Source organism: Paroedura picta, chromosome 1, assembly GCF_049243985.1.
Source record: "Paroedura picta isolate Pp20150507F chromosome 1, Ppicta_v3.0, whole genome shotgun sequence".
Lineage (NCBI taxonomy): Eukaryota > Metazoa > Chordata > Lepidosauria > Squamata > Gekkonidae > Paroedura > Paroedura picta.
This window is the reverse complement of record NC_135369.1, coordinates 166,203,675-166,230,959: the sequence shown is the minus strand read 5'-3', so window position 1 is coordinate 166,230,959 and position 27,285 is coordinate 166,203,675. Positions and strand designations below refer to the sequence as shown.

General features: G+C 43.6%; 1 long non-coding RNA gene across 1 annotated transcript; it reads right to left on the bottom strand.

Moving 5' to 3' along the window:
• Positions 1–3,708: 3,708 nt before the first annotated feature.
• Positions 3,709–26,873, bottom strand: LOC143819956 (uncharacterized). The gene is made up of 3 exons (XR_013225184.1): positions 26,616–26,873; positions 25,801–25,940; positions 3,709–4,152 (listed from the first exon to the last, which is right to left on the bottom strand). It is a non-coding gene; the product is annotated as an uncharacterized LOC143819956 (long non-coding RNA).
• Positions 26,874–27,285: the final 412 nt, after the last annotated feature.

Here is a 27,285-nt window from a genome sequence, read left to right as displayed (position 1 = left end):
GTTCGGCAAGGCTGTATACTGTCGCCTTGCCTATTTAACTTGTATGCGGAGCACATAATGAGAAAGGCGGGATTAGAGGAGTCACAAATTGGGATCAAGATTGCAGGGAGAAATATCAACAACCTCAGATATGCAGATGATACCACTCTAATGGCAGAAAGTGAAGAGGAACTAAAGAGCCTGTTGATGCGGGTGAAGGAGGAGAGTGCAAAAGTTGGCTTGAAACTCAACATCAAGAAAACAAAGATCATGGCAGCCGGCCCTCTCAATTCCTGGCAAATAGATGGGGAAGAAATGGAGATAGTGACAGATTTTATTTTCCTCGGCTCCAAGATCACTGCAGATGGGGACTGCAGCAAAGAAATTAAAAGACGCTTGCTCCTAGGGAGGAAAGCTATGGCAAATCTAGACAGCATCCTAAAAAGCAGAGACATCACCCTACCAACAAAAGTGCGTTTAGTCAAGGCTATGGTATTCCCAGTTGCAATGTATGGCTGCGAAAGTTGGACCATAAGGAAGGCCGAGCGTCAAAGAATTGAGGCTTTTGAACTCTGGTGCTGGAGAAGACTCTTGCGAGTCCCTTGGACTGCAAGGCGAACAAACCGGTCAGTCCTAGAGGAGATCAGCCCTGACTGCTCTTTAGAAGGCCAGATCCTGAAGATGAAACTCAAATACTTTGGCCACCTCATGAGAAGGAAGGACTCCCTGGAGAAGAGCCTAATGCTGGGAGTGATCGAGGGCAAAAGAAGAAGGGGACGACAGAGAATGAGGTGGATGGATGGAGTCACTGAAGCAGTAGGTGCAAACTTAAAAGGACTCCAGGGAATGGTAGAGGACAGGAAGGCCTGGAGGATCATTGTCCATGGGGTCGCGATGGGTCGGACACGACTTCGCACATAACAACAACAACAACAAAATATAACAATAAGAACATAACTGGATCACGCCACTGGCCCATCCAGTCCAACACTCTGTGTCACACAGTGGCCAAAACCCAGGTGCCATTAGGAAGGTCTACCAGTGGGGCCAAACCTCCAGAAGCCCACCCAGTGTTACCCCCAAACACCAATACAAAGCTTCACTTCCCCAGACATAGTGTTCCATTGATACCTGGTGACTAATAACCACAATAAATAGACCAAGCCTCCAAAAATGCAGACAAAGCTTTCCTTATTTCCCACTACAACCCTTGTGTCCCACCAGACTTCTCTGACACCTTTCTAGCTACATCTTGATCACTTTACACACTTAGAGGCTGGATAGCTATCTGATGGAGAGGCTGATTCTGTGAAGGCTTAAGGCGGTGACAGGTTACAGTGGATGAGTGATAGGGATGTGAGTGTCAAGCATACTGCAGGGGGTTGGACTAGATCAGGGGTAGTCAACCTGTGGTCCTCCAGATGTTCATGGACTACAATTCCCAATGAGCCCCCTGCCAGCATATGCCAGCACTACCCCTGGACTACCCCTAGTCCAGGGGTAGTCAACCTGTGGTCCTCCAGATGTTCATGGACTACAATTCCCAATGAGCCCCCTGCCAGCAAATGCTGGCAGGGGCTCATTGGGAATTGTAGTCCATGAACATCTGGAGGACCACAGGTTGACTACCCCTGGACTAGATGACCCAGGAGGTCCCTTCCAACTCTATTATTCTATGAGTCTATGCTACTGAACTATAAGACCGCTGCTATAACTATTACCATCATGGTTTTTATCGCCATAATACTCACTTAAGGAAGATACTGGTTCTGATACAATCATCTTTTCCCACTCGGGAAAGAAAAGGAAGAGGGCCTTTGACCACCAAAAAGGCTATATTGAGAACCATAGGATCTGCCATTGTGAAATGGCCATTGTGAAATGGAGACTGTAATCAGGAAGGGAATTGAGAGAGCCTGTAAGACAGTTGGCGGAATCCAGCTCATCCTCTTTTACGAATACCATCAGGACTATAGAATTGCCTAAGAATACTGTGAGGTTTCTTGCCAGGTAAATCTGAGTTACCTAGTTTGGGAAACTTGAGTAATGGTATTAATATTCTTCTCTGACTGCAGAATATCCACTCTCAAAATATGTTTACATTGTTATATTGTTATAAAAATGTTATATTGTTATACTGTTATACTGTTATTAATTACTGTATGTTTTTAACGAAGACTGTTTCATGTATTGTTGATTAGTTTAATGTAAACCGCCCTGAGCCTTCGGGGAGGGCGGTATATAAATCTAAAAAATAAAATAGAATAAAAAAATGCGAGCTGCATGCCTTTCAGATTCATCTTTGCAGACTTTACAAAATGACATCCCAGTTTGTTGTAATATAGACTTGTTAACGGCCTCCTGTGGCTTATTTTGTGCAGTGGTTAAATAAACGTTTGTCACCATATGTTGGAACCAGACGATGTCTGAGCGGAATCGGTATTCTCGCCTCCCAAGCTGGAGCCATAGATTGAAAGCTCCAGCTATAGCAGTTGTCCTCGGAAGGTAACGCTTTCTTCTTTTATTGCGTGCACAGTTTGATAGGCAACGTTACTAATTCACATTTTAGCACTATTGTCCTATTCTACTCTGTCAATGTATTTGTAAAGCTTATTCTGCTTCTTTTCATGATGATATCTAGCATTTGTATTAACACTTTGAGCTGTGGAGTTAAGGTTATTTTGGGTAGCTGTTTCAGTGACAACTGTTTCATGTTTTCCCTTTTCCAACTCGCGCGGTTTCCCATGACAAAGAGATGCCAACGAGGTGCTCACTCTTTTTCTGCGTTCTCTTTTGTGTTCATGATTTATCACGGCTTAACAGCCAACGTGGACAATTACCCAACATGCAGTCTGTGATGTCCATGGATGCAAATGCTGAACCCTGGCATCAGAACTGTCCAGCGACAATTAGATGTTTCATCCCAGAAGTGTCTTATATGTTTTTCATTGAGCGATGACAGGATTGAGACTCTTTAGAGTGTGGTCCACACGAGATCACATAAGAAGCCTCCTTTGCCCATTTTGCACAGCAACCCGTGCAACCTATTCAAGTGCTGTTCAAGTCAACTTTTATGTCTAATCTTTGCAAAAGTGCCATCAAGTAACGGTCCACTTATGACAACCCCATAGGGCAGGAGTTGGCTCCCCAGATGCCCATGGAGCCAGCTTGGTGTAGTGGTTAGGAGTGTGGACTTCTAATCTGGCATGCCAAGTTCGATTCTGCGCTCCCCCACATGCAACCAGCTGAGTGACCTTGGGCTCACCACGGCACTGATAAAGCTGTTCTGACCAAGCAGTGATATCAGGGCTCTCTCAGCCTCACCCACCCCACAGGGTGTCTGTTATGGGGAGAGGAAAGGGAAGGCGACTGTAAGCCGCTTTGAGCCTCCTTCGGGTAGGGAAAAGCGGCATATAAGAACCAACTCTTCTTCTTCTTCTTCTTCTTCCCATGGACTACAATTCCCATGATCCAGCACAGGGAATTGGAATCTATGGACATCTAGAGAATCAAAGTTTGGCCAACCCTGCCATAGGGATATTAAGGCAAGAGATGAACAGAGATGGCTTGTCATTGTCTGCCTTTGCATAGCAACCCTGGGTTTTCTTGAAAGTCTCCTAACCGTGGCTTGACCCTACTTGGATTCCAAGATCTTACCCAACTGGGCTGGCACGGGCCATCTAGGTCAGGAGGAAAAAAAAGGCCAATTCACAAATCGTGTAGCTGAAATTGTTATATGGTTAAGAGAAATAGACAGCACAGTGGAGCCTGAACCTCAAGGCTGCTTCATCAGATCACCTTCCTTTTACCTCTGACTTCATTTGATCAATCAGTTGCCAGGAATTTTCACTACCAAGTGAAACAGCAAAGACCTCATTCTTCTGCCGCTCTTGCTTCACTGCTCCAGTGCTCCCCGATAATGCTTTTCTTCTGCTGCACACTCAAGAGGAGCTTTGTCTTTAAGGAACATCACAGAGTGATTGTTAAGAAACTCCCTTTTTGCTGGGATGGCTTCCCTTTGGAGATAACATCTGAATTCCAGAGTCCTGATACCGGTTGTCTTCCGGTTAAGTTATTTGACATGAGCGCCTTCTTCACCTCTAGCTTTGCAAGAATTAACTGTAAATTCCCCTTGATCTTCTTGACCAATATACCTTTCGAGATGGACATTTCCTTAAAACAAAGAAAGAAACAGAAACCCTTAACTCCCACTCTTCAGGCTAGCCCTCCGTGCAATCGGCCTCAAATTCCTCCCTGTTGTTAAGACCAGAGGTAAACAAGTTGTGCAGCACAATCCTAAAGGGAAAATATACATTTGATCTGAAGCAGAGTGCAGTTTTAGAGTCCTGGTTTCCAGAACTCAACCCTGAAACGTATCAAGGAAGGATTAAAAAAGAAAAGAAAAAAGCAGAGCACCTTTCCTTCATCACCAATATCTACAACCAGGCCTATCCATCAAGGATTAGACAAAAGACTTCCAGGTCAGAGGTTAAGACTCCCAGGCAGGCCCCAACCCAGCAGCCCTCATTTTAGAAATTAAGCACTGATGACAAGATCCTCCCTGAACTCTCAACAGCCTGAACTGCTGTTATAAGAATTATGTCTCTAGAGACAGAGCTGGTTGCTGCATGCCCATCAATTAAAAGGAACTTCAGAGACAATAAGAGTATCTCAGGTGAAAGCCCACAGCCATTGTAACCCATATGTTACCCAGCATACCCAACAGGTAATAAAATTCCTCACCATTGGGCAGAATGATACCAAGAATTACAGATAATCTTGAGAGAGAGAGATGATCCCAAGACAGTTTGGTAACCCATGCAGGCTCATTGCTTTACATTACATCCAACATAATTTTTTTTTCAGTGGTGTCATATGACACATATAGTCTTCGGATATTGCATAGTAATCCTTGGAGAAATCAAATGAAGGAAAATCATGCATGCAGGAGCTTTGAGAAATACCTAAGGCTCACTTAAGAATCTGCCTAAAAATCTTCCATTTATTTGTTAGGAAACCAATAATTAGAAATCACAATTAACAAGCAAGTCAAAAGCGGCAATAATATAAAACCGACATTTCAAAAGCATCTCCCATTTTAAAGAGGAACAAGTCTCATTCCCTATTAAGCTTTCAAATGCCTTATGTTTTCTCTAGCAACTGCTTGATTTTGTTTCCTTCTAGAGTCTCACTTCTAATGTTTAGAAGTCCCCCATTATGTGATGGAGAGTACATGGACACCTGGTAAAATCAGCAAGGTAATCACATAAGGGATGGTTTGCAAGTAAAGCTAAATTCTGTATAGGAAACATGAAACCAGACCAAAAAAATCATCAACATCGTTATTGATTGATCCACCATCTTAATTTTCAGTTTACCATTTCAATTAAGAAGTCATATGCCCCAGGTATACTGTTTGCTGTGCAAGGAGGAATGTGGCTGAAAAACTCCATTTTTATTTCTGGTTCACTATAAGCAAAGATTGGTCAGGCTAAGAGAGACTACCCAGAAAGCTTTGTGTGTCAGGAATAAGCCAAATACTGGTTCTATGTGACGTCTGACTCACACAAGAGACTTTCCGACTGTCACAAGAGTTATGCAACTAATCCAGAAAAAGAAAGGGCTGGGCAATATACTTTTCCCCCCACCCTGGCATAATGAGAACAAAGGAAAATGACAATTAAAGGTAAAGGTAACCCCTGTGCAAGCATGGAATCATGTCTGACCCTTGGGGTGACGCCCTCTAGTGTTTTCTTGGCAGACTCAATACGGGGTGGTTTGCCATTCCCTTCCCAAATCATTACCGTTTTACTCCCCAGCAAGCTGGGTACTCATTTTACCAACCTCAGAAACATGGAAGGCTGAGTCAACCTTGAGCCAACTACTGGGATTGAACTCCCAGCCTCATGGTCAGAGCTTCAGACAGCATGTTGGCTGCCTTACCACCCTGTGCCACAAGAGGCTCACATGACAACAATTAGCGAGTGGCTAATCCTCACAATGCCCCTGCATTGTTTTTCATCATCTTTCTGATGAAGTCATTCTTCTGGCGGCTTTCTCCTGTCCCTAATCACTGGTACATCAAATTCCCATTAAGGGAGTGTCCACTACATCTGAACACCCCTCCCAGCTTATATGTAAATATGACCAACACCTCAAGACCACTCAGAACATTGCACCAGCTCCAGAAGTCTCCCCAATAAGCTTATTAAGGCTTCTTTCTTAAAGTCCAGTTTGCTCATTAGTGAACCCTCGGTTTCTTTGATATAGTTCAATTAATCCTGTCAGACATTGTCATAGGGCTTCTGTGCCCTGCCCCAAGCCCCAAGGTACAAAACTTGCTATAAAAATTTAATAAAAAGCCTTTTAAATTAATTGTTAAGAACTGCTTTTGCCTAAGCTTCTCTAAGGTTTATCAGTGGAACAGGCTTCCTTGAGAGGTAGTGGGTTCTCCACCTCTGGAAATTTTTAAACAGGCTAGATAGCCATCTGATGGAGAGGCTGATACTATGAAGGCAAAGGGGTGGCAGGTTACAATGGATGAGCGATTGGGATGTGAGTGTCCTGCATAGTGCAGGGGGTTGGACTAGATGACCCATGAGGTCCCTTCCAACTCTATTATTCTATGATTCTAAGCTTTTTGCCCAAATACTCTTTTCATAGACATTGGTGGAGTTTTCTGACTTGTTTCCCCTTTCACATAGCATATTGTCTCCTAGAATCACTAAGTCCCTCATCATAAATTTAGGAGAAAGGTCTATTTCAGGTAACAAAAGGTTGATTTGTTATACCCTCAAAGTGATTTACAATCATCTTCCCTTCCTCTCCCCACAACGGATACTCTGTGAGGTAAATGAGGACAAGAGAGTTCTGAGAGAATGATGATTGACCCAAGGTCACCCAGCTGACTGCATGTGGAGGAGTGAGAACTTAAAGTACTTCTCCAGATTAGAGGCCACTGCTCTTAGCTACTACACCACACTGATCCTCAAATAATTAATTAGAAGCTCTTGAAACTTACAGTGAATAAAAATCAGTTTATAATATAGTTTTGGAAAAGATAGAATAAAATTTTTAGATTTAATAATTTTGAAGAACGGGACCCAACGAAGGGTTTGCAAGGATAGACCACTTCCTATCCACCCACCACCCACCTCCTGCTGCATCCCCAAAATCTGTTCCTGGAGACCCCCTGGAAGTGAGACAGTTGTCCTCTCTTGGTGGAAATAACTTCCTCTGTTCTGTTGGATCCTAGTTTGAACCCAAAGTACCCCCCAAAAATTTCTTGATTCAATAAATAAAGCCAATGACTCGGATCCTACCAGTTTTTCCATCCTTACAACAGCATTAAGAAATGCAGTGGGCACAGTCCAGGCAAAACTCATAACCTACAGGAGTTCTAACACCTAAACAAATGAACGAATAAACGAATGAATGAATAAATGAATGAACAAATGAATAAACGAATGAACGAATAAACGAATAAATGAATGAATGAACGAATGAATGAATGTGGATCCAAAATGTTAATGGATCACACCCTCAGCTTCTATTATCCCAACTGCCTTTAGAATATATTTCTGTAATCTAGATTAGACTCATTTTGCTAACCGCACGCACAGAGGAGAAAGCAAGCCAGATTCATTCTATACCTCCACGATTCCAAACTTTTGTTCCAGAAGGAAAAGAGAGGGAGCTCTTGCCCTTTTGAAAGCCCACATATTGTCTGGGTGGAAGCAAATGGAAAATTAAGATGACCTGTCTGCCTCCATCCATTAGGAGCTTTTTTGATAGTCATTGTCATCAGGAAAAATAATTGCTTCCTGAGAAGTCTCCGCTAAATTATTTTATTAGTGCGAACTGGATTAAGGGGGGACATAACAAGGTCCCACTTGCTACTTCCCCAATAATATCAGAGCCTGAATATCAAAGAGCGGAGGAGGCAAATTATTCATTATTTCAGCAGCATAATGAAAGCATAAGGGGGGGTTGGTGGGGGGGGTTTAAAAGGACACTATCTGCAGCAGGAAACTGTCAAAGAACGTGGGAACAGAGCCCTCCTGCATTTCTGTTTCAGCTCTGTTGATCAGAAGATTGAAAGGCCTGCTCTACCTACAGGGGTTCTCTGTTCAGGCCCCACGGTGCCATTATAATCCATCCTCACCTCCTTTAGAATGACAGCCCAAAAAAACAAAGCCTGGAGCTTTTATACGGCTTAGCATTCCTAAGAAACAAAAATCTTCATTCCTTTTTTTTCCCCCTGTTGTTCTTGTTAACTCTTAGGAATTAATTAAAATGGTTCTTATATAATATCAGGGCTTTTTTCTTTTTTTTTTTTTAAACCTAGCTTTAAACTATCCAGTACTTTGAAAAGGGTGGACCTTTGTTTTATTCCAGGTCTTTCCTCAGCAGAAAATATGGCAAGATCAGTTGCTCCTTGCCACAAGGCAGGGCAGGAGAGAAACTTAGCCAGCATATTATCCGTGTGGCAAATGGAAGCGGGTCGGGTGGAATTTTGATAGGATGTCAACTCTGTTTCTTTAATCACTTCTCCCTTATTTCCTTCCCTATCTTCACACTCTGGCAGGAGATTTTTTTTTTTAACAAGGCATTTCAATAATAATTTTAAAAAAAGAATGCTGTGGGTTTTTTTTTTAATGTCTCCTTGGATCTGCTCCAGACTGAAATGTTACCAAAGTTATGGCTCTGCAAGGGGCTGGTGTACGGTGTAGCCTACAACAGGGGTAGTCAACCTGTGGTCCTCCAGATGTTCATGGACTACAATTCCCATGAGCCCCTGCCAGCTGGCAGGGGCTCATGGGAATTGTACTCCATGAACATCTGGAGGACCACAGGTTGACTACCCCTGGCCTACAAGAGTTCCAGCCATATCCATTCTTTAGTGTTATGTTTTCATTGAGAATGTCCTGGAACGACCTTGTGTGATTACACTGGCTTGAAAATATTTTATGATGATTGTGATTCCAGGGGGAGGGGGGAATACAAACTATAGGACAGTGGTTCTCAATCTGGGGGTCGGGACTCCTTTGGGGGTTGAACGACCATTTCTCAGGGGTCGCAGCAGTGCTAGCAGCTTGGCCGGGGGGTGCCATCCACACAACAGCCTTGCGGGGTAGATCGAGATAGAGCGTTCGTCTGTCTGGAGCAGCAGAAAAGAGCGAGATCGGCATGGTGGGACAAGAGGCAGAACTGAACTGAGAAACCCCGGGGAAAAACCCAATTTATTTACAGTCATGAACAATGGATCTTCACGCCATTGGTCAGTTTCTGTTTAATTTCTGTGAGAGAACACTTGCATAATTTTATGGTTGGGGGTCACCACAACAGGAGGAACTCTATTAAAGGTTTGCGGCATGAGGAAGATAACCACTGATATCGGAGATGCAGCCTTAAGGTCAGGTTTGCTTGCTGGCCACGAGCCTTTTTCAGGGTCCCAAGACTCTGAGTCATGAATATGGCTGGACTTTTGAGAGTGCATGTTGGGAAACACTTGCCTTTGAGAGTTTAAAGTGAAGAGTAAAGCCGGACAGCGGTTTTAAACAGCGTCAACGACACTATGAGCCCCATCTGACTCACGAGGAGAGCTGGGAAGCCATGGGCTAAGTCATTCCGCATGTTGTGTTTGTGGTTCTGCCGAGGACCAAGCTTGAGATCCAAGGCAAGATCGAAGCGGGCAATGAAATTGTCCATTGTGTGGCTAGATCCCGCCTGAGGGATCCAGTCAGTTTAAACTGCATTGGCGGGAAGATGTTTTGTCTGGTCCTGTATATAAGTGGCTTGGTCCAGTTCAATACTTCTTTTATCATGCTGGGGTCTTAATAAGGAGTTCAAATCAATTCCAGTGCCCGTGCCCATCCACGGATTTAACACTGCACATGTTGGATAATGCACTTTCAATGAACTTTAGAAGCAGATTTTCCTGTTTCACACAAGAAGTAGCTAGAACATAACAAAAACAGTGACATAAATCTTCTGGGCTGCTGGGGCTGCCATTATCAGGAAAATTGCCTGGCCCAGCTGGAAGTGAGGGGAGGCAGGGCCATGGGAAGTAGCAATTGGTGGCTGCATGACATCACTTCTGGGGAAAATCTAGCTATAACAGCATGCCTCTCTAGGAATCACCAGAAATTCTATGATACAATCAGGCATATCTGGGGATTTTAAAAATGCCATGTTTCTACGATAGAATTCAACGATTATTGAATGTAACCCGCTAAGAGCCTTTCGGGAGTGGTGGTCTAAAAGTATAACAATAACAACAACAACAACAACAATAACAATAACAATAACAATAACAATAATATAATGTTGTTGTTTTTGTTGTTGTTATTATTATTATTATGTAGTGTTTCCAGTTATTCCAAGAGAAGCACGATGTCACTTCTGAGTTTCTCCCCAAAGTAATGTCACACCATTAGTTTGACAGCCACTTTTTTCTCTTCCTGCCACTTTGAGGAATAGCGATAAATGAGAGAGCAGAGTGGGGACTCCACCCTCTCTCTGGAGGACTGACAACCCTAATCACCAGATAAGTGGGATAGGGAAGTATGTGTGGCCACATCATGAATTAGGGTTGGGAGAAGGAGGTCTCTAAACCAATTTCTCTGCCCTTGATAATTTGAGAAGCTGAAGACAAATACAGGATATTGCACTAATGCCTAATCTCAGTTTTGCCTAATCTCAGTTGTTTTCACTGTAGAGATTAGAAAAGTTCCTAAAACATCTTCTGAAGGCAATGTCACATCCTTCCTAAAGTCCAGCTTCCCCAGGCACCACTTCCAAATTCTCCTTACGTTTTCTAGTGCTGCCAATTACACCATAAAAATTATGAGGCATTATGCACTCACTTATTCATCAAAGTCGGTACGCTGACATTTTAAAATTGTCCTTTAAAAAAATGGTCATGTTGGGGTTTTTTTGCAGCGATTATGTTTTTGAAACAGTTACCACAATAACTCTTCAAGTGGGAGGGGGAACTTTCTCTGTTGTGCTGGAGGCTGCAATGTCAACTGACTGTCACTCTGGCACATGCTGCTGGCAGGGTCTCATGGGATATGTAGTTCATAGACATGGAGACTTCAACAAGAAATAGCCAAGAGGACACACAGGCTTTTGAATACCCAAATACTCACCTTTCCCCCTCTGAGGTAAACTGTTCTGCCTACTTCAGCAGAGAATCATCAGTAGGCACCTCAAGCTCCCACTGGTGGACTAGGGACTGTGAGCAGAAAAGAGGGTGTCACAGGGGCACTGTGGATTAAACCAAAAACACACTAACATATATGCATTTTAAAAGGGCCATTCTTGGCACCATCATATAAGAAAAGTCGTTGAAAAGCTAGTTATGAATACTGGGCTGAAAAGATGCAATCACTGCTATGGGGGGGGGGGCATGCAGAATCAAAAATTCTACTGTTGTTTTCCACAGTGAAAATGGTCCCACGTGCAGACATTTTGGGACAGACTTTTTGTGAGGTTTCCTGCCGTGCATAATAGCCTTAGGGTTACCAATGTCCAGGTGGAGACTAGAGTTCTCCTGAGTTTGAACTGATCTCCAAACTACAGAGGAAAGCTGCTCTGGAGAAAACAGAAACATTGGACGACAGTAAATGCAGCAAGACCTAAGTGGGAGTAGGACTGATAGTAAACAATTTGAATGGGCTTAAATATTTTAAAAAATTGTTACCCAGTGTAACCATTTTAGCTGAGACCATTCAATATTGGGCTGAGAGTATTTCACCCTACAACTGCTTCTGTGAGGAACAACAGGTGGTCAGCTATGTTTGACTTTTTGGGTTACAACAAGAAGCTGTGGGCAAAATTGCGATAACATGCTTCATGTTAGAATACATTTGGGTGAATTTTATGTGCGTATTTTTGTAAGACACCTTTAACCATGAGGAAAGGCAAGCATGTTTCAGTAAATAAATACACAAATAATAAATGACAGAGGGTTTTAAGGACCTCAGGTCACTTTTCGGCTTGGGTCTGGGCTCAACGTAGCTGTGGAACTGCTGGCTAGAAAATGGAAAACGCATGAGCTACCATCAATAGAAGACTGGTTGAGCAAACTGGTGGATCTCGCCAAGATGGCTAAATTGACATTAATGGTTAATGGAAAATCAGAAGAAGCCTTTCAGGAACAATGGAGTCCTTATGTGAACTAATTAAAAAAGTAAATCAGATGAGAAAGGAGCGGGTTCTAATATGCTTAGATTCTAAACAATTGCTTCACTAATGTTTATTATATGTATCTATTCTATTTCTAACTTTTCTGGAAAAATAAAAAATTATATATTAAAAAAAACCCATAGCTGTGGGACCATCTTTACACTCAATGCCCCTTGCAGAGTGCTCCGCACTGTGAATATTAACAGGTTGGTGATCCCCAGCCAGCATGAGGTTCACCTGCCCCGGCTTGGTGGAATGAGCTCCCAGAAGAGCTATTGGCCCTGCTGGAACTAATGCTCCAGGGCCTGTAAGATGGAGGGCTTGTAAGATGCTCCAGGGCCTGTAAGATGGAGATCTTCCACCAGGCCTTTGGTTGAGGCCAAACTAAGGAGACATCTTGGGCCCCTCCTCCAGTATTCCCCAGAATCCCTATCTGGGTAGCATCTTCTTTTACTGGTGTGTGAGCAGACAGGGAATGGTGGGGGTGGGCGTGGGAGGATTCTTATGTTGATTTAATGTTTTATGTCTTTGGTACTAGTTTTAATATTGGATTTTGGATTTTCTGTTAAATGGCTGGCTGGCTGGGAGCGGCGGTCTAAAAATATGATGCAATAAAAAATCAAATAAACTTGGATATTATTTTTCCTCAGGCGAATTATACTAATAATCAAAATCATTGCTAGCCTTATCTTTTTTGCCTTATACACTAAAAAGGTCATTTCTTTTAAATTTAATTACGTAATTTGTATTAATTTATATTCATGTGAGGAAATTCACGTGTACGCCAGTTCACCTTTGGTGAGACCCCGATCTCATTCCTGTCACTCGCTCCACGGATAAACAGAACGGCTTCATGACTTGTGTAAATGAGGAGGTTGTATAATTGAATGCAAATGAGGGCCGGTGCCTACGACTGAAAAATACAGTGTGATTAGTTGAGTTACCACTGCAGCTGATCAAACAATGAAACAGTCCTCTGGTAGCTTGATCCCATGGTGAGATGAATTTTCAGGTATTCTCCCTGGCACATTCCACAACGTGGACAGAAAACTGACCTAGCTGCCTGATGGAGCATTCATAAGAATGCTTGTTTCTTGTTTGGTTTGGCCAGCTACAAAACATATTGAAGGCATAGCGGCCAGGGCTAATTTTTCAATCATGACTAGTCCTTGGTGCGGGGTAATGAGTGTTTTGGACTCACTTTTCATTTTTTCCAGTGGCATAATTTTCCTCATATTTATGCCATATATATGTCATGCTTAATGGCGGATTCTCATCACAGTGTTGGCTTAGAAATCTCCGGCGCTGTCATTAATTTTGTAATACGGAAGTACTCTCAGTTACAAACATGACAACATGCACTTTGCACTTCAGTCTGTGAGCTCTGAAGGGAAAACGTTTTATCTTATCCCTAGAAATCTAATTTTTTCACCTTACTCTGTAACATGAATAAAGCCTGACTGGGGTGGGGAGAGGAGTTGGGACTCATTGCCTACTTGACTGGCAGTCCATCCAATGAAAAGCCAATCAAGATAGGTTGTCTGACCCCGGCTGTATCCCCCTCCAACTTCTTCCATGTAGAAGTGCCAGCCTGCGATAAGCCAGACAGCAAGCAGGAGCTGGGAGGGAGGGGGAGGGCCTGGGACTGTGGGCCCAGGTAGGAGAGGAGGGAGGGGACAGCCATCACCAGTGCTCTCTAGCTCCGAGCAGCCCTGGCTGCAGCCTCACCAGAGCTGTCCAGGTTGGGGGGAGGGAGAGAGGGAGGCTACCCCCACCAGCACTCCCCCCACCCTGAGAAGTCCGGGCTGCAGCCTCGCCAGGCCTCCCCGGAGAGGGGGGGGAGGCTAGCACCTGTTGTATTTCTTGTGCAACGGGCTTTTCTGCTAGCCAGAAATATTTTTTTGCTCATCACATAAGTACCAATACACGCTTACCACTACTACTAAATCTAATTTCTACCCCACACCCATTTCTTTTGCTGGCACAGAAACAAGAGTGGGTGGGCCCCACTGGGTCTCCTCTAAAGGTAAATCTAGTTGAGAAAGATGTTATTAACACTTAAGTGCCATCAATACTTACCTCTAATCCTTTTTACATATCCACAGTGCTAATTTTTGTATTGACATTCTACCAGGTCTTAGTATACAAAACACACTGGTTCAAAAAATACCCCAACAAAATAATACAGCAGGCTAGACGCCTAGAATTTATAGCAGATCTGGCAATCCGGAGAATTCTTACCGCTTACAAGGACTGAGGTACGGTTACCAATCTCCAGATCAAATTACAGCTGATCTCTCATTCTGAAAACAAAAAACCTAACTGAAAGACAGTTAGGAACTGAAAGGCTGGATATCTGTATAATGGAAATCATAAAATTATATAAATACGCATTGTGATCAACTTACAAAATTAAGAAATTAAAAACATACACATATAATATGTACCATACAATTTTGAACCTTAGGCCTAATGTGTTTTGACCCAAAATGGGTCGTCTTCAGATGTCAAATTATGGACAATGATAATGTAAAATGTACATAAAGCAGCCAATAAAATAAACAAAGTTATATAGCTTATTTTTTAAGATGGCAAAACCAATTAAGATGGAACCAATCGAAAGGCCCGTTTATCAGGTAATGGTCTCCATCACTCAAACTGTCTGAAAATTCCAGAATGTACCCATGAAGCCAGTGCATACGGGAAAGCTTTATATACTTTTTGCCTCTAAGCTTTGTGGGTTTTTTAAAAATTTCTTAATTTTATAAATTGCGCACAATAATTTTTATCCATTGTTCCTCTTAATATTTGTGAAACAGCCTGTGGCAGTGGAACGTGTCTGGAGTGTCCAAGTTGGAATAGGGCCAATCAGGGTGTAACCAGCTTTGCCGCACCCTGATTGGCCCTGCACCTACAGCTCCTGCCCTCCCTCCCTGGACTCTAGTCACTTTGCTCTCAGACACTGTAGGAGACAGCATGTGAGAGAGAGACAGGGAGATTCAGAGAGCCCTGCCAAACTGCTAACGAGCCCTAATTACCTCCTATGGCTCCTGCTGTGATGGGAGGGGGGGGGAAAGAGAGTGGAGTTTGTGGAGACAAGGGAGATCAGTAGGAATGTAGCTTCATAGAATCCACCTTCCAAAACTCCCAGGGCCAACTGATTCTCTGTAGTCCTGCAAGGAATACACTGTAGCAGTGACACTGCAGAGGTCAGGTTGAAAGTCTCTGCTTCTCAGGCTTTCCAAATTATTGTTTTATCATGTTGAAGATCTCTGTGATAATAAATAGGGCTTGGTCCATGATTATCAAGGGAAACCATAGCCCCCTAGACAAAAATTCCCTTGAGCTACTCCACACCACTAAGATCCAACCCATACATCACACAACATGAAATAACATGAATCCATTGGCCTCCAAGGTGACCTCCAGAATTCTACCCCCCTTGCCCTCCAATCCTGCAGTAGCCCTGCCCTGGATAAAGCAATAAAGTTTCAGTAAATAAATGATACATCCTTGGAAGGAACAAAAATTAGACTGAAAGAATACTGGAACTAGCCAACGGAGAGGAGCATTTGGAAGACCAATCACAATTGCAGAGTCTAACTTTCAGCTTAGCATTCTGGACTGGAGAAGGAAGAGTTTCCATTGTCCAGTGCAAGTAACAACAGAGGAAGGAGAATTGCCTGTGGGCATTAAGATCAATTTCTGAATCATCCCTGTTCCCTTTCTCCCCTGCCATTTCAGCATGCTCCTGGCCTTTCTCGTGAGTTCAGGGAGGATGCAAAAAGGCAAGAGAACCCTGGCACCATCAAAGGGTTTAATGGCCCACAGCAAAGTGAATATATGAACATGTCCTTGTGTTGTTTTAGAGAATTGTGTTTCAGAGGAGGAGAGGCCTAGGGAGTCTTAGGAGATCCTTCAACACAAGGCTACCCATGCCTGCTCATGTGGGCAGGTCCGTAATATTCTTCAGTCACTGGAGACCCTCATTCAAACTTCTGGACTCATTTCCTTAACAGCACTTGTTATGCTGAACTGCTTAGCCAGGCATAAAACCAGGCCAAATGGAATATCTTCTTTTAATTCTGCTCCTCTCTGTCAAGGCAACGGCATTAACCCCTCTGATGCTTTGGAGCTGCTCTATGCAAACATCTTTTCTTCTCCCTTTGAATCATTAACAAAATTAGGAGAGTTGTCGTTTTAACACGACACATTTCTCTCCGAAGCCATATAGAAATTACACAGATGGTCAGACTGTGCTCATCCCAACTCAAGAACTCTGAGCAGCTGGTGCTACCAGCCAATAACATAACCTTCAAATCCTAACTATAATTCGGTCTATCACGAAAATACTGGCTCGGCCGCACGCTATGGCCAGCACATATGTCAGGAAGCTGCATGGAAATATAGTCCGGTGGTAATACCACTCACGATCAACTTCCCCGTGAATCTTAAATTACGCTGTGGGATTGTATGTACCCCGAGACACAAAGAATGGGTTGAAGGTGTCTTGAGATTCTCCCATCTCTCAGGCAATTCTTGAGCTGGCCAGTGTCCAGATGGGAGACCATCTGGTATTCCCATGTTTATCACTCTTGAAGGCAAGGCAGGACACAAATGAAACTAGAGCTTTAGGACAACGCAACTCAATCCTGCACATACTTCCTGTTTGGTAAATGTCTTCAAGATTGCATCCGGAAAAGGCGGTTAGTACCAGTGGCGTTTAAAGATGCAAGAGAGAGACGCTCCGAGCTGCTTAAAAGAATAAAATTGCCTTATCGTGAAGAGAAACAAACTTGGTCTAGAGAGAGGAGAGTACTAATGATCTTCTTCATTCATATTGTCTGTTCTGGAGACAAGCAGGGAAGAAGTGTCCTCAAAGGAGCAGGAAGTCTCCAGTTAAGCCAGTCAGGACACTGGGGGAGACTACTAGAAAATATCAGGAAGTTCCTGTCCTAACAATACACATCTCCTCTCTGATGCCCCTTGTTGGATATTCTTCATATGCCTTTGAATCATGCACATGACAGATCTTGCTTATTCCAACAGTTAGAATGGTGGAAGAGAATCTGGGGGATCTGGGTTCAGATTCCACCAATGCCATGAAAGCTTACTGGTAGACCTTAGGCCAGCCTCGTATTGTCAGCCTAACCTACCTCACAGAGTAGTTGTAAAGTGAAAATGGAGGAGAGAAGAATGTTGTAACCCACTTGAGTTCAGCAGACATCAGATAAGTAAAGTGTTGGGATTTTGGATTTGGCTCGATCCTAGGTCCCTCCAGAAAATTAGTGCTGCAGAGTAACAGAGCATTTTGAAAGCGTGCTGTTATTAGTTATCTTTGTGGATGAGGCACAGATCCAGACTCACAGTGCTTTGAGATTTAAAAGAGAGAATCTTTACTGCATAGTTATTTACAGAAAACATATATTCCTCTGCCTCAGCCTCCTTACTGAAGCAGAGTACAAAAGCTTAATAGATAGTTGCAAAGAAAACATATTGCAAGGCTCTTGTAGCTAGGCTGCAAGCAGACTACATCTCATACATCAACAGAGAGCCTTAATGGAGTCTGCTTCTTGCTTCAGAGCACACAGAGAGACACTGATCTCCTCTTCCTGAAGAAGCAGGAAGTAGGCAGGAGACCACCTTAAGCAAAGGAGCCTCTCAGAACACCAAGTTGGATGTTTTCGTTGGCAACCTCACCTGTGACTACTTGATGCACTAGCGAGCGCACAGGTAATGCTCAGCTGCTTGATAACAGCCCTTTAAGGCTGACTTCACCAAATTACTTGCTGATTTGAGTTCCAACAGAAAGGAGACAGGAAATCAATACAAGAACACACCCGAGATATAAGGAACAATTGTAAATGTTTGACTTTAAAACAAACTCTTTTTTTTTTTTACAGGGTTCAAGAACCCGGCTCACAATTTGTGATCAGATTTATGAATTCAGTGGAAGAGTGCTTGCGCCCGTAACCTGTGAGACCATTGCCCCATGATCGTGACTGCTCTATTGGTGCAAACAGGGCAGTGCTCCACCGAATCACGCTAGCCCTTGCCCCATGCTGCCTGCTGATAGGCTGACATACAGTCCCTTTCTGTTGCTGCAAATAAGTCGCCAAAGGAAAGGTTTTTATGTTAGCACCCACAGAGGGATCACTTACAGAACCGTATGGCAGGCCAGTTGGTTCTGCCGACTATTCTGCCCCATCAGCAGCCACTTTTTCCTCTGGGATATAATGTTGTCAAACTGTGTGCTTTCCCATGCCCACTGGTGGCAACCAATGATATGGAGCAGGGGCAAAGAAACAAACAGTCTAATGATGTCATGACCCATGATAAGGAATGCTGCATGTTGGGGGGTGGGTGGGGAGAAGCTGTGCAAACAATTCCATCTTCAGTGGCAGACCTGTGTTGTGTAGAAATTTAATTTTACCCTAAGCAGAGCTTGAGAAGTAAATTTCAGACTGGTAATTCTACGCCTGTAACGCCTCCTAGTCCCGGAATATTTCTTGCACACTTTTTCAAGACTATTAAAAGTCCATTGCCCACTTTTGTTCCCTTTCGATAACACCAAATATTGTACAACACTGATTTTGAAAAAGAAAGACATTAAAAAAAAAGAAAGGAAGGAAAAGACCAGGCTCGTTTCCTTGATGTGCAATTGGCCTAACGGAAAAGAAAGCAACAGTTAAAAACGCACCCCGAGATTTGCATGAAAGAAATATTTGAATGCGTTTATCAGGTTAAAATCTGTTTTGTTTTGGTTTGGCCGCTGTTGTTGTTTTTTTTTTCTGGGTCCCACATGGAGAGCAAACATGGCCTGGAAGAGTGTTATGTCAAGTACCTCCCATCATGCATTGTTGCTGCTCAGTGAACCGGAGTCTCAAAAAAAGTAATTCCTCATTTTCATCTTGACTAGGATTCCCCTTTTCATCCCTGCGAAGCTGCACTAATCTTTCATTCACTGCAACCTACACCCTCTGGTTCCACTCGGAATTCTCTCCTTTCTCTCCAGTATTGTGTCCTTTATCTCGGCTGCCTTCTCCCAATGGTCCTCCTTGAAAGCTCTTTCACAGACAAGAAAGGGACAGTTCCATAATGCCCAAGTTGGCCCTTTTCTTTTCTCTGCTTTTTTTTTTTTTTTTTTTAGCTTCCGACCGAGCTTTGCTATTTAATCTTCTTGAGGCGTTCAAGATGTCACTCGCCTCTGAGGACTGGAGACAAAAGGGAAATCCACCCAGCCTGAAGTCTTCTTGAATGCCTTGGGTCCGCTTTGAAGAGGGTTTCTTGAAGTCTCTGTGTTTCATTGGCTGTCCTGGTGGCCTTCATGGGGGTCTTTATGTGAAATCGCATGTACCAGTGTCCAGGAATGTGGGTGCTACCTGCTTTACACAGACACGCTCTTTGGCCATGGAGGCAGTGGGCAAAACAGTTGTGTTTTTAATTTCTTTTTCAGGTTAGAAGTTGAACAATATCCTTTTCCCTGTTGCAATTACATAGCTTCCCTTCCCTGTTGCCATTACATAGCTGTGGATAGCTTCATCTACTTATTTTCCTGAAGCGGTATGAGTCTACTGCATCGTTCTTGTTTTTTTTTTTCCAATTCACATTGTTAAATTTACAACCCAAATGCTTTGAAACAAACAGCTGCGTGGTATGGGTCCTCCCCTACAATCCTTTCTTATTCCCCATCTGTACCCAAGAGTCTATTTTCAAGTACAAAATACACACATGGGATCATTTATAGGTGATACACCCCCGAGTACATTGTGATGCATGGGCTATTTTTAATAACCGTGTCTTTTCCACAAGTAAAAATAAACATATTTTTTTAAAAATCCAGTGACAGTCCTGAGACCCACTACAATTTACTAGATTCAAGTGGGTAGCTGTGTTGTTCTGATGTAGCACAAGAAAATTTGAGTCGAATGGCACCTTTAAGACCCACAAAGATTTATTCAAGGTGTGAGCTTTCGTGTGCAGGCTCACATCCTCATACAATGAAACAGGGATCGTAAGAGTACAGATATTAGAAAGTTAATTAGTAGCAAATTAGTAAACAGCATCACATCCAAAATATGCAATAAAGCTCATGCCTTGAATAAATCTTTGTGGGTCTTAAAGGTCCCATTGGACTCAAATTTTGTTGTGCTGTTTACTGTGTCATGGTCAATCAGTCACTTCCACACCTTTGCATTCAACAATCTCCCCCAGCCTATCATTTTACTGCCTAGTCGAATTACTCAGATTGTTTTATTGCTATTGGCATAGAGCTGTTTAGTTTTAAAATCTTTTGGTTTGGCATTTCATTTTATTGGCTGGATTCGATTGCTCCTTTTGTTGTTTTATTGCTTTTGTTTATTATTAACTGGGGCTTTGTGATTTTAAAATATATCTATATATTGTGGGTTTTAATTGTTCATATTGTTTAACGTTCTAAAATGGTCTATGCCACAGTGGAGATTAAACAAAACAAGTTGGAAGGAACTAAGATGCAGTGATCTTGGAATTCTTTTTTTAGATATGAATATTCAGGAGCGGCGACAATTTTGGGGACATCCATGCGTTTCTTTTGTAAAGGTCAGCAGAAGGCAGATAGAAGGGTAGATGCAGAGACCTTCTCTATCCCAGGATATTAGAAGAACAATATCCTCCTGAAGCATCCATTCAGCATGTTTCCTGTCCCCTCCCTCATCTGATGTGAAAACACATTGCTGGAAAAGGGAGAATGTTTTCATCTACTAGTGAAATCACCTCACAGGATGAGATCGCAAGAATAAACATTTTTGGAGGGAATTAGGTAGGTTCATGGAGGATATGTTCATCAATGGCTACTGACTTAAGGGGAACCTCCACATTCAGAGGCACTACACCTCTGAATCTCAGAGCCAGGAGTCTAGATCAGGGGAAGGCCTCAGCCTCTATGCACTGTTGTTGGCTCTCCACATGAACTTGTTGGTCACTGTGTGAGACAGGATGTTAGACTAGGTGGACCCCTGGTTTGATGCAGCAGAGCTCTTCTTATGTTCTCAGGATACAGAAGTCCTACTAGGCAGTGCAACAATTGAAGGGAGAGAGCGGAACGCAGTCAATATGCAATAAACAGCCTTACTCAATGCCCTGGTGAAGCTGGTTTCTGAGGACTGTATGGTTTTCTTTGTTAGTAAGTCTTGAGGAGAATATTGAAGAATACACACAAGCAACTAGTGTGTTTTCTTTCTTAAATAACACTTTTAAAAACAGTTAATTCCATGCTTTAAATACTTTTTCTAGACAGCCAGCATAGTGTAGCGGTTAAGAGCGGCAGCCTCTAATCCGGAGAACTAGGTTTGATTTCTTGCTCCTCCACATACAGTCAGCTGGATGACCTTGGGTGAGTCACAGTTCTCTTAGACCTGGGCAGAGTCTGCACTTACTTTGTATATTCCATTGTCAATCCTGTTGAATCCAGATCAATTTGAACTCGGGTCTTCCTCTCCCCCCCCCCCCCATTGAAACAGGAAAGTGTTTTGCACATGGTTAGGGAGGCTCAGAAGGGGGGGAGGCAAATGGAGACTCTTTCTTTGAAGGGGGGGAGAGGATCGAAGAAGTCAGAGGAGGGAGGAAAAAATCCTTTCTTTTCTTAAAGGGAGGGGGGGAGAGGATCGAAGAAGGCAGGAAAAAAATCCAAGACGGACAGAAGTTGAGAGAAATTAGGGGCTTCTCCTTTAAGGCAAGTTTGTCCCATGGCCACCTGTAGCCAATCATGGGTTCTCTACCACGGAGGAGAGCCCAGCTTCAAAACAATGCGATTTAAAAATATATTGAGCATTAAAAGCACTCTAAGATATTGCAAAATAAAGGCAGGGTCCCTCCGTATCAATCCTTCTTGCTGCAGAAGGAAAATTTAAATTGCCCCAAATCCAAACGGAAATCGCATTCTGTGTAGAGGGCAGGGACTGAATCGACCTGGGGTTAGAATAAGAGCTCCGTGCAGTTTACACCCTGGTATCACAGAGCAGTTCTGTTAGCACTTTCTCATTCCCCCCGCCCCCCACACAGGGTGTTGTGGGAGAGGAAGGGAAAGGTATTTGTAAACCGCTTGGGGACTCCTACAGGTAGTGGAAAGCAGGGCATAAATAATCAGCTCTTCTCCCTGTCTTCTAGTTGGACCCACTTTACCTTTTGGGACCTACTTGTAAAGGAATTCTACACTTCTCCTATCTTTTCTAACTCAACATGCAGGACTCTCATATCAGATGAAATAAAGCAGGTTTATATTCCTCCCTCCATTTTAATTTTTTTTTAATCGATAGATCATTAGTAGACAAGAGCTACCTTTCTTGGGCCCTTTGCTATGGATGCTTGCTGGCTGAGCTTTGGTCTACCACACACTCTCAACCTAACCTGCCTCACAAACTTGAGGTGAGGAGAATCATGTAAATTGTCTGGGGAGAAAGAGTGTGTATAAATTAAGGTGTTGCTTTTTTTTAAACAGAGGCTAATCCAAATCTACCACCAAGCCTTCTAGGGTTTCCTCTCTCAGCCCACCCTGTTCCTCATGGTCTCTTCTTCTGGAATCACAATCTACCTGTAAGAAAGTCACAACCCACTTTTGGGTCCTAGCTCACAGCCTGGAAACTAGGGGGTTAATCCGAATACATGCCTGCAATAATGAATTAGTCTGTCCTGAGCGGACAAGATAGGCTTTGGGTTCTGTTTTCTGTTCAGCTGTGAAAACTAACCCCATGGCCCCTCCCTATCTTTGAGCTTTATTTATCAGCAGCAGGCATCTGATAAGAGTCATTGGGAATAAGATAAATAATCTAAAACCAGGTGTGGTGTCGACACCACCTCCTTGCACATGCTTCCCACAGGAAGGGAGAGAGGCCTGGCCGCTCTTTTCCCAGGGACCACAAGTTCCAGCCATTTCATGGTGGCATCTAGTTACCATGGTTCCACAAGGCCTACAAAATGGAGCTCTACTGCCAGGCATTCGGTTTAGGTCAGTGACAACAGCTATTGGGCTCCCAGAATCCACTGCCATCCAGACACGCTCACTTGTACAGGGGTGTGGTTGTAATGTTGCCGGGAATAAACGTTCTATTGCCTATGTTATGTAAAGATTGACGGGCAAGCAGGCATCCATCGGCCTCCTTCAAGAAAGACGCTCACACCATTAGATACGTTGGATTAACTAGACCACAAAGCATTTCCTTGTAGAGCTGCATGTGCCCAGTTAAACTGGGCCCTCAGCCACTGTGTATTCCATGTTAGCATGGAATAGATCTGTAGCACAGATGAGCACTGTGTAGAGCTAACACTACCCACGGTGGGACTGCACGCATAGCGGCCCAGTTTGAATGAGATGCTGAGCAAGGTCACACGGGCAAGATCTTCTGTTTAAAATCAGGCATAATATTTTATTACATTTATCCAAAGCACTTTGAAAACGTGCATCCACTTGAACTGTGGAGAAATGTATTGTGCAGGAAGATTATTTGTCGTACGGTGGAGCCAGGAGATCCTAAGATTGTTTGGCAGCCCAGAAGGAGATGGGCAGAACTGGTTTGCCATTGCCTGCCTCTGCATCATGACCCCTAGCGTTCCTTGGAGGTCACCCATCCAAATATTAACCAGGGTTGACCCTGCTTAGCTTCCAAAACCTGATACGACTGGGCTTGCCTGAACTATCTATTAGTGACTGCATAGGAAGGGACACAGGTGCTAGCTGATATGCCCGAAATATTGCTAATGTCCCTGAGATGTTTGCACGTTGTCTTGTTTTGTGACCCTGCAGCATTAAAGCTGTTAACAGTCATCATGAGCAATGTATCTGTTGGAGAATAATGTATCAGGGTTAGTGTATAAGATTCCCATCTGTTAGTACTTCTCTCACCAATGCATGACTTGCCTAACTAGATGGACATAGTAGGTGACTGCATAGGATGTCAAGCTATAAGTGACCCCAAATTAGATGGAAGTGAATTTCTTCTCTATTTTAAGAAAGTATTCGTCTGTTGACTCTTAGAAATGGAACTATCAGCATTTTTCTTTATATCGAAAATGGGAAAGGAGGGAAAAAATGCTTGAACCTTGGGCCCCTTGGGGCCAACTCTAGATTTCTGCACGTTTGTGTCGTTTTTCTAACATCCCTGATCACGACAAGATCTTTTAGAAGCGTGATCTCACAACAGACCATGGTCCTAATAAATGGAATTTGCCACAATTTTATGAAAGCACAATACAAATTGTGTTGGATGTTTCTTTTTCTTTTTTACAAAAAAGACTCTAACCTTCCTCAAGAGGCCCAAAACATACCATCTTTGCCAGAGATATATACAACATTTCATTTCCCATATCAATCATGAGAACAAGTTGAAGTTCAGATAATGGCCAGTTCAATTTACCCTAATTGTTAAGGACTTAGCCTGACTGTTTGCATTACAGACTGCAGCCAGTGGGTTCTCAGTAGGGGTTTGCGGCCTACTCCGTCCCATAACAAACCCATGTTCATGCGTCAATTCAGATCCATCACCCTGAGATAAACTGTGAATATTGTCCTTTGTCCCGGGCCACATTCTTCCCGGCATTGTGTTCTGACTATTTAAGGATTTAAAGGCTCATTTGCACAATTCCTTTGTCAGCGGCCTCCATAGAGAATAAAAAAGTGATGGGATCTTCTGTCTGGGTTAGGCCCAGGAGTGCTTGTGAGAGAAATCTACATGCATAGATTTTCCCCCCCTCTCCCTTTCTTTCCTTCTAACACAGCCGCACATGCACAGAAGGCCAGCGCCAACAAATACACCCCAAAAAACTACCCATTTCCTAAGCATCTAAGGTTACAGGTGACCATTCCCCCCCCCCCCAGTGACCAAGAGATGTAAAGCAGGTTTGAAGCTTAGCTTGACAGGATTAGACAACACCAGCTCGGGCATTTACATCATTATCCAGAAGAGATAAACAACTGGAAAGGAGCCAGAAACTTCAGGTGGACAATTCTGTAGGCCAGTATCTCCAAAGACGCTGCCCATGTTATTCAGGGTTTTGATGTGGTTGATTGTTAACAGCCCCCAAATGGTCTGCGCTTCGGAAAGACTGACCCTTTTAATGTTCTTCAGTACCCAGCAGAGCTGACTGAATGGTTAAGAAAAGGATTAGTGTCCGATGAACTCCCTTCACTTGCATCCTGGTATACATTAAGATCTTCAACGACTATGCTAATTCGCTCTGACCTTTTTACCTGTCTCCTGTATTATTTGAAGGGGTGCTTTTTGATACTCCCGTGAGCAGCTGCCCTCTTCCGTTCGTTAACCCTTCTACCACAAAACGTACATGGCCAATCCAATAACCTTTCTGAAATTATTTTTTAAAAAGATATGCGCATCTAAGCCACATAAGGTCACGTATGCTGCAGAAAGCTGAGAAAGTGAAGGTTTAAGGAGGACAAAACTTTTGAGGTATTCCGGTGCAATTCTAAGCAGAGCTAGGTCTTTCTAAGAAAGTGAAGGTTTAAGGAGAACAAGACTTTGTTGTTGTCGATGAAGTATTATATAGTGCAATTCTAAGAAGAGTTAGGTCTTTCTAAGAGCACTGAAGATGGTGGGAAGGGTATAACTATTTGGGATTGCGCTGTCAATTGAATTTTACCTGCGCCTGCTGTGTCCCCTGATGACCCCTTTCCAACTTCCTTGTCGCTCTTTCAAAGGGCCTTCCCTTCACAGACGGCAATGCTTATCATGCCCAGTGGACAGGCCTGCCAACAGTCCTGGAGAAAAATGTCCTTAGCCCTTTAAGAGAAGCCAAATGGGTAGAAATAGGCAGCTGAAGCTTTTAATGGCATAGGGGTAAATAAGGCCTAGTAAACAATGTTCTTTCAAGCTTCTGTGAAAGGGTTAGGCTGCCCCACCCCTTGAGGCAATTGGCAACTCTACCAAAAGATAGAACTAGTAAGCCCTGCATGGGGTATCCCAGAATACTATACACCTCTATGAACAGCCCAAATACTGCCCTAGAGGTTCCCTGAGGTGAACTTGGGCCAAACCTATCTCACACGACTAGTTGTTATGAAAACAACAAGAAGAGCCGTTCTTTTTTTATGCCCCGCTTTTCACAACCTGAAGGAGTCCTAAAGCGGCTTACTATCACCTTCCCTTCCTCTCCCCACAACGGACACCCTGTGAAGTAAGTGGGCCTGAGAGAGCTCTGACAGAACTGCTCCATGAGAACAGCACTCTCAGGACTGTGACTGGCCCAAGATCACCCAGCTGGCTGCACGTGGCGTAGCGGGGAATCAAACCCGGCTCTCCAGAGCTGAGTCCGCTGCTCGACAGGGCCAGAAGGGGTGGGGGGGGGATGGAGCTGTCTTTTAAAAACGCATGCCAATTTGTAACGAAACTGTTTCGCTACCCTTTTTAATTAGAAATGCCACATTCCAGATACTACCTGACATTAAGAGGACTTACCCATCTTTTAAGGCCCAGCTCTGGCCACCACACCCAGTCTTGCCTTTAGACAGTTGGCAGAGCTTCTTTTCAGCAGCTGATGGGAGAGGTCCTCTCTGTCCAAATTCTTCTGTACAAAGCAGCCCAGGCCTGTCCTGAACTGAGTCGCTTCCCCCCTCCCCGGCAACAGGCTTTCTTCGACTCTTTCCTATCGCCTCCACCAAAGAGGCCGCCTAGGAGTTTCCTTCTCTTTCTTTTTCCCCTTTCTCCTTCCTCATTTTGATCCTCAACTCTTGCGGCCTTGTCCCCTTGGAGCAGGGGTAGTCAAACTGCGGCCCTCCAGATGTCCATGGTCCACAATTCCCAGAAGCCCCTGCCAGCGAATGCTGGCAGGGGCTTCTGGGAATTGTAGTCCATGGACATCTGGAGGGCCGCAGTTTGACTACCCCTGCCTTGGAGGCTGAAATCTCACGTGTGACCGTTGTTCAGCAGCGTCTGTCCTGTCTCGAGAAACCAGAGAGAGAGAGAAAAACTTATCCCTAGGCTATAACAATATTTTTTAAAAATGACCAAAATAAAGTAAAAGGTCTCTTTGTTCTATGTTTCTAGATATATCCCATTTCCAAAGGTAATTTCCCTCAGTTGATGCTGGTACTCCAACTGCTCCCCAAAGGACGCTGTATGCTTTAAA